This window comes from Mus caroli, chromosome 5 (genome assembly GCF_900094665.2).
Source record: "Mus caroli chromosome 5, CAROLI_EIJ_v1.1, whole genome shotgun sequence".
NCBI lineage: Eukaryota > Metazoa > Chordata > Mammalia > Rodentia > Muridae > Mus > Mus caroli.
In genome coordinates this window covers 66,498,804-66,511,556 of record NC_034574.1, presented here as the reverse complement: position 1 = coordinate 66,511,556, position 12,753 = coordinate 66,498,804, and positions in this window count along the sequence as shown.

Here is a 12,753-nt window from a genome sequence, read left to right as displayed (position 1 = left end):
GCTGGCACAACTGGTTGTTATCATGTAGAAGAATGCGAATTGATCCATTCCTATCTCCTTGTACTAAGGTCAAATCTAAGTGGATCAAGGAACTTCTTTCTTTCTTTCTTTCTTTTTCTTTCTTTCTTTTTTTTCATTCAGGAAATCTGAAGCATCAGAGATCAAGATCAACAACCACTTCCCATCCTGCTGCCCAAAGTCTGATCTGAACTCTTCAAAGGAAACAGGCTCCTCCTGATGATCGGCTTCTGAGGGGAATTGGCTGGAGCCTGACAGAGTCCTTACAGGACAATGGGGGGACTGCATGTAATCCCCATATCACGGAGGGCACTGCATGGAGAGCATCTCTGTGACAGGGGGATAAAGAATTGGCTTTCTGTAAGCCTTCCCAAGCCAAGGACAATGATGGTGTTGCTACAGTTTCCAGTTCCCCCACATGCTTCTGGTAGCCTTCTGCTGCCAGCCTTGGTCACTCAGAGGAATCCTTGGCTTGTCCAGGGCCATGGACACCTGGCTATCCAGTGCTTGATTTAATATCCATGAAGTCCCATGTGACTCACAAGGAAGAGCCTTGGATTGAGTTCTAGTTGAGTTCCTGACCAGTGGCCTAGTGACTGTGGCTCCAGGACTCGGTGCTTGGTTTTATTACATAAAAGTGGACTGAATCATTGCCATTCCCCCCCCCTGCTCTAAAAAGCTATGATTCCAAGACACTTAAGGGTTTTCATTTCCTAAATGATACCCTCCCCGCAGAAGCCAGTGAAGTGGAACTAAGTTGCAAATAAAATACCAATAACAAGAAACGTTCCCAGGGAGCTTATTACTGCTTCTATGTTTGCCCGTTGTGAAGATTAAACGGTGCTCCCATCTGAGCAACTCTATGTTATGCAGCGGTGTCTTGTCCCGAGTGACTCCATCTTGTAAGACTTGTAAGACTCCATCTTGCATGCTCCATTGTCAGGGTGAATGTTCCGCAAATTGTTTGTGTGAGTGATCAGACATCATCTCCCCCGCATAAACCAGAAGGTACAGACTGATTGATAACATTCATACAAGTTAACTACGACCACTCAGGAATCCATTCCATATAGACCACATGCCAAACGTGTAGTGGCATTATCTCCTCATGCGGGTCTGTGAAGGAGGAACACCCCAAGACTGAAGGGCAGCAAGGACCCTGACCCTTTCTTACTCACTCGTCTCAAACCTCATTCAGAAAACTTGCCCCAAGTAAAGGTCCAGTCTCTCCTGCCAGAGACCCACAGCCTACTCCAAATGATACTTGAGACGGCTGTCACCGGGATGTTTACTAGACAGCTCTGGGCCCTAATGAGCTCTGAGACAAGTCCCTGGAGACTGTGTCTGGGCTGTGTTGCGAGAGGCAAGCGCCACGTGGTCTGAGTGTCAAGAACATGATGCCCTCATTTCTGTCCCAGGCAACCTCTTCAGGGTCCTGTTACCAAGCAACTGCCTGAGGGATGAAGTGATATCTTTCCCAGTAGCTAGCTATAGAGGAGGCTAGCTCTCTCTCTGAGTTCATTGGCGGTGACACAGACCATTCCTCCACTCCTGCATACTATCTGGTGAGCATTTGGTAGAGTCCAATGAGAGCCCTAGCCGGGCAGCTATCCCAGGGACCTCTGAATTTCTATTAGTTTATACTCATTCTCCCGCATTGTATTGGATACCTTAGTGGTGTTCGTACAGGTTTGAAGCAGCTTGCTCCTCCTCAGAAACACTCGCTGTGATGATTTGTGTGTGGTTGGGCCAGGGAGTGGCACTATGAGGTGTGTCCTTGTTGGAGTAGGTATGTCACTGTGGGAATTGGCTTAAGACTCTCATCCTCGCTGCCTGGAAGTCAGTAGTCTGCTGGCAGCCTTCAGATGAAGATGTAGAACTCTCAGCTCCTCCCGCACCATGCCTGCCTGGATGCTGCCATGCTCCCACCTTGATGATAATGGACTGAACCTCTGAACATGTTAGCCCCAGTTGAATGTTGTCCTTTATAAGACTTGCATTGGTCATGGTATCTGTTCACAGCAGTTAAGCCCTAACTAAGACACCTGCTTCCTTGGGTTTTGAGTCAGCTGTTGGCCTTGCAGCCTGGGCTCTCTGACAGACTCAAAAATAACTGAATTTAAGGATATTTCTGATAGCTCTCTGCTTACCATAAAGTCCCCCAATGTTCAAGAACATTGCCCACAATAAACCGACTGAGTAAAATTAAGCAGTAGGAAACAAACATTAGAGAGCAGATGAGCAATTGGCAAGAGAAAGCTCTTGGATATTAAAGTAGGCAGTGGGCCAAGCTGAGATTTGTGGTGTAGAGGGCTTCAGGCTTTCATTGCAAGCCTTAGTGAATGATGCAATTCATAGAACCACATTCACGTTACTTTGATAAAATGGTTGTGAAACTGGAAGGGATAGAAAATTGCATTTAGCACCAAGTCATTCGTAGTATGCAAAGGATCTCAGTTACACAGTATGGTCCATGGCTTCTGCCTAGGTCAGTGTCAGCCGCTAGGACCTTCAGGGTCAGACTCCTGTGTTTGCTCTTTGAAAAGAGCCCTTTTATTTATTGGAGCTAAACTTTATGGTACAAAACCTGAGAATGCCCATCACTTTAATGTCCCGTCCTTGCTTTAATCTCCATGGCCTTAATCTGAGCATGCTTAGGGATGGATGGCCCCATACGTGTGGTTCACACATGTATGAGCATGTGTGGGGCTCCTGAATGAAGAAGCCAGCTGCCTTTGTTGGAGGGAAGCCCTGGTAACAAATCTTTCTCTGCTCATTTTTATCTCCTCTGATATACTCACATCAGCTTTGCTCTCACAGAGATGGGAACCCATCTTTGGTTCCAGCTGTAGCAGAACAGAGCCCAAATCACTGAGAGAATCTGCGTCCTATTTCAGGTAGTAGGCCTATTTCCGGTGGTAGGCCTATTTCTGGTAGTAGGTCTATTTCCGGTAGTAGGTCTCTTTTTGGCATGTCCTTACTTGGCGCTGTTGGTTTTTCAGATCCCTCTTCACACATTTGAAGGTTTTCAAACCCTCTCTGTCTGGCCAGTGTGATCTTGATCTTTCTCTACTGCCTCCCAGTGATACTGTCCAGAGGTCTCCTGAGACCCCCAGCCTCTGTGTTCAGTTTTGAAACTGACAAGCTTCTACAGGAGAAAAGGCAACCTCACATACTTGACACACCTCTCTTATATTCGTTCTTCTTCCAGATGTTTGCTGCTTGGACATTTACTTTCTTAATAGCTTGACAATTCCTTCAAATATTTTATTACTATTATTATTATTATCATTACTATTATGCTTAAATTTTATAGTTATTCTTAATAGGTGGCTGTCTCAGGCAACTTAGCCACTTTTGGAAGCAGAAGCCTGCTTTTGGAAGTAGAGCAAATGCCATTTTAGAATAAGAATTAGTCTTATTTCTGGGGCCCTTTGTCCCTTTCATAACAAGAGGGACTTACTGTTGGCTGTTGTGATGACTGTCACACCTGTAATGACTTTCCTCAAGAATTTTCTGGAAGCATAGATCCAGTGCTGTATATAATCTGTTCTTACACAAGAAAGCACACATGTTCAGCCTGAGCAACTGGGGCTGTTCACTGTAAAGCAGACATCTTTCTCTATCCCCGGGATGGCTTCTATCTTTAATGAGGCCCATAATTTCCTCCACTCTGCCTGAGATATGGGCAATAAGGAGAGCTGAGCATAAGGAATATTGGGGAGGCTTCAGAATTCCTGAGTGAAACTTATTCACCATCACCATGTGGACCTTACATGATCAAAGGGACCACAGCAGGACATCTCATGATCTTTTTCTTAAGCATAGTGGTTTGAATGAGAATGGAACCCATAGGTGCCCATAATTGCATGCCTAGTCCCCAGTTGATGACCTGTTTGGAAGGATTAGGGGGTGTGGCCTTGTGGGAGGGGTGTGGCCTTGTGGGAGGAGGTGTGGCCTTGTTGGAGGGGGCATGGCCTTGTGGGAGGAGGTGTGCAGCTAGGGATGGGGGAGTGGAAGGAGGTCTAAGATAAATTGTAATGGGCATCATCATAGCCACTGATCAGCTTCCAGACTTGAGCCATTTAAAGACAGCAAATCTCTCAAAGGAAGGGGATTCTAGGTTCTCTTATAAGGACCCCAGATTACCCCAAATTTATAATGTGAGTCTTTCTTCTAGCTCCCCCAAGAATAACTGTGTTTTGGGGAAAGGGAAACAATGAAAGCTTTGGCAAACTGCAGGTCATTGACTCTGAGCTGACAGGGTTCTGGAGAAACAGTGCATCACTGTGGTTCATCAATGAGAGAGGTTAAGTGGTCCATGGGTCTTGAAGAATAAGAGAATATTATCATAAGCTTAACCAGACAATAGCTCCAGTTGCAACTGCTATATCAGACATGGCTTCATTGCCTGAGCAGCTCAGCTCACCCTTGGAGTGTGACATGAATCTACTGACCCAATGGATGTCCTTCTCCATCCCTGACAAATAGATACACAAGAAAGCTGTGTACTTAACCTGGTAAGGCCAGCAACACTTTACTACCCAACCCCAGCCCCGTGTCATAAAATAGCTAATGGGGACTCGACTACCTTTCTTTCCCATAAGATCACATTGATCTACTACATGGATGGCATTATGCAGGAAGACAGGAAGACAGATATTTTAATGAGAAGCTGGAGAAATGGTTCTGTGGACAAGTGTTTGCTATGAAAGCAAGACCTGAGTTCAAATCCTTAGCATCCATGTAAAAAGCTGGGCAGAGCTGCATGTGCCTGTAAACCTAGTGATTGGGGAAGGCAGAGACATGTGAATCATGGGAACTTTCTGGCCAGCGATTTTAGCCAAGTGATGAGCTTCAGGGTCAAAGAGAAAACCCATAAGGTATGGAGCAACAAAGGATGGCATGTGATGTCCTCTGGCACTTGCAAACTCATATGTGGATATACCACCCCCCCACACACACACAGAGAGAGAGAGAGAGACAGAGAGACAGAGAAATAGAGAGACAGAGAGACAGAGAGAGAAAGAGACAGAGACAGACAGAGAAAGATGGAGATAGACAGAGAGAGAGAAGTTGTAACAATACTGTTGATAATACACTTGCATGTCAGAGGTAGACAAAAACCCCAACCAACTTGGAGGGGGCTTTCTCCCACACAGAAAAATTCAAGGGATCTAGTGGTATGGGCCTTGTTGAGATGTCCCTCTGAGGCTGAAGAAAAGTCACTCCATCTGGTCCCTCCTGCATGGATCTCTTTGTGACTCACCTTGGGTTGCTGAAGGAATATGCTCTTCCTTGGCTTTATTACTCTTGTTGGCTTGCCAGGTGACTATTAATTTTCAGTGGGCAGGGTCCAGAATACAAGAAGATGTTGTCTGTAGTGTTTGTCATGTCCAAAACACTGTGTAAGCTATTCTGTGTCTGGCACTGTTCAGGATCCAGTGTGATGGCTATTCTCAGCTGTCAACTTCACTACATCCAGAATTAACCAAAAGCTCAGGCAGCTGGGTAGCCCTGTGAAGGATCTTTCTTGATTGAATTATCTGAAGGAGGATGACCCACTTCTTCTGGATCTTTTGAGGTGGGAGGATCCACCTGTTGTCTTGAGCAGTTATTGGGCCTGAGTAAACACTGAGTACTTAACTACATTACTATGAGACCTGAACTGCCCACCGGGAGCTGGGTGTGGGCTGATCCTCCAGACCGTAAAGTTAAGCAAGCGCCTCAGCATGTCATCATCAAGCAGAAGTGGAGTGTCTAAGACCAGGCCTGAGCAGGCCTGGAAGGCATCCGTAAATCATATAAAGAAATGGTCCATACGTCCCTGGGTCTCTATCCTGCTACGCTTCTTTCTCTCAGCTGTTCCTGGGACCTGGGGGAGGGATTAATTCCCTCACTACCTACTGACAATGGAACAGAGATTTAGATGTTCATTATGAATGGCTCCTTGTGATATGTAGGAACCACCTCAAAGAAGGTAACTTCAGCCTCATGGCCCTTCCTGGGACATCTCTGAAGAACAGTGGTAAAGGGACATCCTCCCAGCTCTTCAAAACAGAGGACTGCCAGACGTATCATTACATGAACTGTGACTAATACCTTGGCTCGATGATCAGAGACTTGGGACAAACAAGACTGTAAAAATGGAGACAAAGAAAAGGATGAGCAAACCCAGCCCCAGCCCCTGTGCATCCTGTATGAATACTCACCAAAGGTGTTCCCAACAGAGGAAGACTTAACTAACCAGGCTATGGCTGACCTTCCCTGTGGATACCAGCCAGCCTTTATTGCTAGACAGTCCTGTCATTGTCCAGTTGGTTCATAAACAAATGACTAAGGTAGCCGAAGTGGCAATTATACATAGGCTTAGCAACCAAGGTTGGTCTGGTCAAGATCATTGCTGGGGGTGAGCGGGGCGGTCAGTGTGCCAGCAGCAAAGACTAACGTGGAAGCACAGTAAGAACCATTCTTCTGGGATGATGAGTGAGCGATCTCACAGCAGCTGGATTGCACCGGACAGCTTCCATTGTGGGAAGGACAGAGTTTTGTTCTATCAGATTAGACATCTGACTCTGGCTATGGAGTTGCCTTCCTTACATGCAGCGGATTCTGCCAAACTCCTATTGGTGAACTTAAAGAAAGCCTCCCCAGCAGTGGCACACCACCAAGCACTGCTTACAATCAAGAAACTCACTCCACAGCAAACCAAGTACAGCCATGCGCCATGCTCATGGGGTTTACAGTCTATGTTCCCACCATCCTAAAGTAGCTGGCCTAATAGAACTGTAGAGTGGCCCTTTGAAAGCTCACGAGATAGCAATACTTTGTGGAGCTGGGACAAGGTTCTCCACAAGGCTGTACATGCCCTGAATTGGTTGTGCCAGGATTCATGGGTCCAGCAGTCGAGGGGTGGGAACGGGAGTGGCTCCATTCATTAACACCTGTTGTGACTCACTTACAAAATTTGCTTCCTCAGTCCACACGGCCTTTGCTCTGCCTGCCAAGACATCTTGGTGCCAAAAGGAAAATGTTTCCACCAGAGGGTAGAACAATAGCTGCATTGAGCTGGAAGTTAAGATGGCTGCTGGCCATTTCGGAATTGTCATACCTGTGAATTGACAAAAAGGGATTATAGGTGGTTTAGGGACACCGATCCTGTCAAGGAGAAACCGTGTTCATTTCTCAATGGTGGGAACACATTCAGCCAACCCAATGGGCATGGCTCATGGCTGCATTTATTTATTTTTCTGTGAGGTGGGTTTCTTGATGGCAAGCAATGCTGTGCACATGACATTGTTGGTGAGGGAGGCATTCTATTAGTACACAAAGACAAACTCCACATATAAGGAAAATACGCCCAGAAGACAGGAGATCCTGTAGGCATTATGTCTCATGAGAAAGGATCCGAGGCTGTAACTCACCTGGAAGAGTACTTGACTAGTATGCACAAAGCCCTGAGTTCAGTCCCCAGAACAATAGAAATTGGCCATGACAGAGCCCACTTATAATCCCAGTGCTTGGAGGCAGAAGGATCACAAGTTCAAAGTCATCTTCTGCCTCATAGTGAGTTTGAGGTCAATGTAGCATACATGCGACCCTATCTTAAAACAAAGTAAAAATAAAAGAAAACATTTTAAAAAGGAGGAAGAACAAAGGAAACTTTGATGACCCCTTGTCCTGGTAAATAACTGTGACCAGCTGACACGCTTGCTGAGGGCAAAGGAAACGCAGTATGGGTAACAGTAAAAGGCGGTTACAAATGTCAGGCTTCCACACGGCCAGTCACAGACATGAGGGCTGTCATTGTCCCAGTATGTCCTCCCACTGCCACACTGAGAGTCTATGTGCCAATCTCATCAATTATGGCATCCATAACAAAATACTATAGACCAGGAGCCTTATAAGCAATAGAAATGCACTTCTCAGAGCTCTGTAGACAGCAAGTGCAAGGCCAGAGTATTGGCACAGTCAGAGCCAACCTTCTCCAGACTGCACACTGCTAACTTTCCTTGATTTCTCCAATGGCAGAAATGATACTATTTGGGTTCTTTAATTTTAAATAAGTTTACTAATCCTTTCATGATCCAGATACCTCCTAATGACCCTCATACTGAAAGCTGAAATTCCAACCTATTTACTAAATATATCACCCTCTTCACTTCACTTTCTCTATATGGTGCCTAAAATATCCCAGGGTATCAATGAGACCAGTATGACGAGCCTTGTGTGGCTGAATGCATTCTCTTCTATAACTGTCACGTCAGTAAGCCATGGACTAGACTCGATGACACCTGTGAACTCACAGTTTGTAGATACCCAGGCTTCACACTGGTTAGCTAGCAAAGCTAGATCCACGAGTGCACATATGACCTCTGAGGAGACCCTACGCCTTCTCCATCTAGCCCTCTACCTACACTGCAGGATGTCTCAGCTGAGCCGAGCCAGTATCTTTCCAGTCTACTGTGGGCTTGGGGCTCATGTCCACTGCGGTGGTTTGAATAAGAAATGTCCCCTGTAGTCTCAGATATTTGAACACTTGATTCGCAGTTGACGGTGCTGCTGGGGAGATTTTAGATAGTGCAATGTTGCTCGAGGAAGCACATCACTTGGGGGTGAGCTTTGAGATTACTTACTCTTACCTCTCCATTTTATCTTTGTAACAAGGGGTGTGGCCTTTCAGCGTCTTGCTTTGGTCACCATGCCTGCCTCTAGCCACAACTCTCCAGCATGATAGACTTTTAATCCTCTGGAACTATAAGCCCAAATAACTCTTTTGTCCTTGATCTATTCTCGGCCCCCTCATTCTTCAATCTGTTGACTTTTGACTTTCTGGTCCCTTCTACACCCTCTTACTAATTTCACATGGAACATCTGCCTAAAGCATGATCTGATGGCCACACTGAGAATCTGGAAATCAGCATTGAGGCAGAAGAGGCGATGTAGAAGGCTTCGTGCGCCCTGAGACACAAGAATGAGCTGCCAAGAGACGTGATGTCGGGCTTTCAGACTGTCCAAAGATTACAGCCTCACCCAACCTTCTCTCTCAGGATGCGACACAAAAGAACCACCACAGGCCAAGGAACACAAATGAATCACTAAGCTGAGAGAAAGAAGACTGCAGTGTGGCCTGGGAAGCCAGGCCCACTCTTCCGGGATGCAGTTCACTCTGGTAATGGGGACAACTACAGCTTTCTCCTCATATTTGTTCTCATTTCTGGAGAACACAAGTTTGCAATTTTAGAACTGCAAACTAGGACAATCCCAAAATGTCACTGTTACAACGTTAAGGGAGAAACACCCAGGGCCTGTTGAGCTGACTTTCACACAGCCCAGACTCACCCTATAGTGCCTTCAAAGGAATGTCTTTGAGTGTGAACGTTTCTTTGGGAGATGGGACGTCACTTTGACTCACTCTTTACAATGTTCCTATTATTTTGTCCCTGTTTCTTAGTTTCTTACTCTCTCTGAGACCCGCAGAGCGTGACTTCTACAAATGCACTTCTTTTCTCTTCAAGTAATTGATGACATGCCAGAGATGGATTCAAACCAGGGAAAAATTAAACTCTTCTGCCAAAAGTAATATGTGGGCCTATGTTGGGTGGTCCTCTGCCTCACAAGCTTAGATGGGGCCAGAAAGCCGGAGGTGTCATCTTCACAGGAGTCATCTGTGGTTTTGCCAGCTGAGAGAACTACAAAGACAAGTGACCTCTGGTGGCACCAGAAACACTTCTCTGGGATTGTCTATGTAGAAGTTACTCTTCATATAACAATTCGGAGTTTTCAAGTCAGCATGGTGGTGTGTGTGCTTCTCAGCCCCCGAGAGGCTGAGGCAGGATGGCCATGAGCTTTAGGCCACTCTGGGCTACAGTTTGAGAATCTGACAGAGAAAGCTCAAAACAAACACAGAAAGAAACAACAACAACAACAACAACAAAAAAAACAAAAAACGGCTGGAGAGGTGGCTCAGTGGTTGAGAGCACTGGTTGCTCTTGCAGAGGACTCAGATTTCACACTGGAATTCCCAGCACACACCCACCAGTAACTCCAGTTAAGAGTAGTTCAGTATGAATACACACACACACACACACACACACACACACACACACACACACACTACACCATCTCTAAAAAAGTGCACCTTGCCATTGTTAGGCACAAACAGATCATGCACAGTGCCAAGTCTCCTCATTTCAGTAGTCCTGGTTTTGACCCAATAGTCATCTTTTTTCAAAAGTATTTTATTAACATACTATTTTCTGTCAGTGTTTGTGCACAACGTGCATGCTTGGCCTGGGGCCTGAGGAGGCTAGAACACATCAAACCTCCTAGAACTGCTTTTTGGTTTTTTGTTTGTTTGTTTGTTTTTCTTTCTTTCTTTCTGTATTTGTTTTTAACTTTCATGGTCAGGTTCTCAAACTGTAGCCCAGAGTGGCCTAAAACTCATGGCAATCCTGCCTCAGCCTCTCAGGTGCTAAGACACACACATACCACATGCTCAGACTTGAAAACTCCAGAGCAGTGGTTCTCAACTTTCCCAAGGCTTTGACTTTTTAATACAGTTCCTTATGTTGTGGTGATCCCCCCCAACCATAAAATAATATTTTTGCTATTTTATAACTGGAATTTTAGTTATGAATCATACTGTAAATAGTTTTGGAGGTAGAGGTTTACTAAAGGGATCGCAACCCACAGGTTGAGAACCACTACTCTAAAATGAAGCTCATGTGTGGTGTTGTAACCAAGGCCTTGTGCATGTTAGGCAAGTTCCCTACCTCTAAGCTCTGTCTTCAGTCCCAATTTTTCCCCATGTCTCACTCCAAGATTCCTTTGCTATCTCATTATTTCAAAGGGTATAAAAGTTCCTTGAGAGTCACTGTCTTGTAACTTACTTCTCTATATGTCTGCAATGCACCTCGGGTAGTCTGACTAGGCCTTGGTGACTTATTTCCCATTTATCTTGGTCCAGTTACACTGCTGGAAAACGGATGTGTATCATGACTCTTCATGTGGATGAACACTGTTCAAGACTCTACTACTCCATACGGAGGCTGCAGGACACACCCTGGGCTCATACTCTATAGGAAGCCAGGACCACCCCTGATCCTTCCCATTAACTTGCAGTTAATTACAATATTTAAGTACAAGTATGTCTACTTAGCATCTTCTTTTCCGGGTATCTGGAAAATACGTTCTTGGTTTGGTCCTTAGCTTTTGGGCCAAATGCCAGTCTCCAATTTGGAGAGTATATATTTGGACTTCTTAGTCATCTTGCCATTTTCTCTCTCCCCAAAGCTTACGAGACTCCAGAAACTATCACTTCCTGGTGTGGTGGTTGGAATATCCTTGGCCCAGGGATTGGCATTATGAGCAGGTGTGGCCTTGCTGGAGAAAGTGTGTCACTGTGGGTGTGGCCTCTTAGCAGCCCAGAAGACAAATCCCCTGTTTGCCTTTGGAACAAGATGTAGAACTCTCAGCTCCTCCTGTGCCATACCTACCTGGACGTTGCATGCTCCTGCCTTAATGATAATGGACCAAACCTCTGAACCTGTAAGCCAACCCCAGTTAAATGTTGTCCGTTATATAGAGAGTTGTCTTGGTCATGGTGTCTCTTCATAGCAATGTAAACCATAAGACACTGGCCTTTCTCATTTTTACATCCATATCTTCCCAGATTAACCTACATGTTGACAGTGCTTTGCCAGACTAGAAACTATGTCTTCCTTCCCCATACACTTTCTAGTCTTCCAGGATGGGTCAAAGGCCCTGTTCTCAGCTCACCTTCTAATATGGGACACAGAGCAGAAAGCAGGCCGGTACGCACAGCTTCCTGCACAGTACCCTTGTGGGTAGTAAAATGGCCACTGTTGCCTAGCTCTTGGCTTATGATCACTTAGCATTAGCATTCAATGTTTAGAAAAGCACAATAGAGTCGATGGTAACAAATCATTCTGTCACCACAACTCGATGAGTGCCTAAACTGTCCTTGCCAAGACTTTTAAGATGCTCTACACCAAAACATTCTTATAAAATTCTTATCCTTGGTTGGGAAATAAAATATCTATTATTGAAACTATTAGGGAGATTTTAATTCTGTGTAGCAAGTAACATTACCATTGCTGAAATTCTTGAGTGTGACAACTGCATAGTGTCACCATGAATAGATCCTATCTCATTCCAAAAGGTCAGTGTGCTGTGTCATAATGTAATTCAGTGTCAAACGATTCAGAAAATGAAGTAGTATCTGTCTTCCTCCCCTCCCCCCCACCCCAGAAAATGCCCTAAGGTGTGTCTATGTAACAGGAATATACATATTCATTGGATTACTCTTGCATTTCCCCCCTGAACCTGTAAGATTTTTTTAATAGAACAGGCTGAGAGAAAGGCAAAGGATAAAACATTTAAATTTTTTAAAAAAGTACTTTAAAAATGGTTTCGGCAGAGAAACCCAGTGTACAAAGACCCCACAAATCAGTTCTGAAACCAAACACAAATATCTGTTTATTTATGGGCTATCATTTTACATCAATTTCATTGAAACTTAAACCAGTTTGCTGTGCTCGTTAAGTGGCATAACAGTATTTAGTTAAGCTGGGAGTCACAGGACTTGCACACTTTTATGACTGTAATGCAAATACTGACGACACAAGGNATTCACAGTTATAGGCTGGCTGCTGTTCATGTCACAGCAACGCCCAATAGAAATTATTTTATGAAAAAAAGCAACCCACATTT